We start from the raw sequence: 373 nt of genomic DNA, 5'->3' as shown, positions 1-373 counted from the left end.
CTTGCTGGAGTTCTTCTGCTAACTTTGTCACACTCGCTTCTTTCTATTTTGAGGCAAATCCCAGCAGCATACATTAGGTTTTTGGTTTCCATCTAAAAACTGCTCTGTCTTGTACTATATTTCTTTCTTTACAAAAAAATATAATAATTATTTGATTCTTTACCCGGATGTGTAGTGTATTAGTGTTATAGTGGAAAGCTTCTGTCTGAACTCTCTCTCTCTCTCTCTCTCTCTCTCTCTTCACATGCCCCGCCCACATTCTATTGGCGACGCGTTGACTGACATGACACTCGATCTATCAGAGCTCAGATCGGCGGTGACGTCACGTCCGGTCGATGTGTTTTGGTTCCTGAAAGTTGACGTCACAGACGTG

General features: G+C 42.6%; 1 protein-coding gene across 1 annotated transcript in view; it reads left to right on the top strand.

The window, feature by feature from the left end:
- Positions 1-365: 365 nt before the first annotated feature.
- The window catches only part of uprt (uracil phosphoribosyltransferase (FUR1) homolog (S. cerevisiae)), a 3,928-nt gene continuing 3,920 nt past the window's right edge, over positions 366-373 (top strand). Inside the window, exon 1 of the mRNA XM_053485523.1 lies at positions 366-373. This exon is cut by the window's right edge and continues 412 nt beyond it. The gene's annotated coding sequence lies outside the window, so the exon portion shown is untranslated.

The sequence above is a fragment of the Clarias gariepinus genome, chromosome 24 (genome assembly GCF_024256425.1).
Source record: "Clarias gariepinus isolate MV-2021 ecotype Netherlands chromosome 24, CGAR_prim_01v2, whole genome shotgun sequence".
NCBI classification, from domain to species: Eukaryota; Metazoa; Chordata; class Actinopteri; order Siluriformes; family Clariidae; genus Clarias; species Clarias gariepinus.
This window is presented reverse-complemented; position numbering and strand designations above follow the sequence as displayed.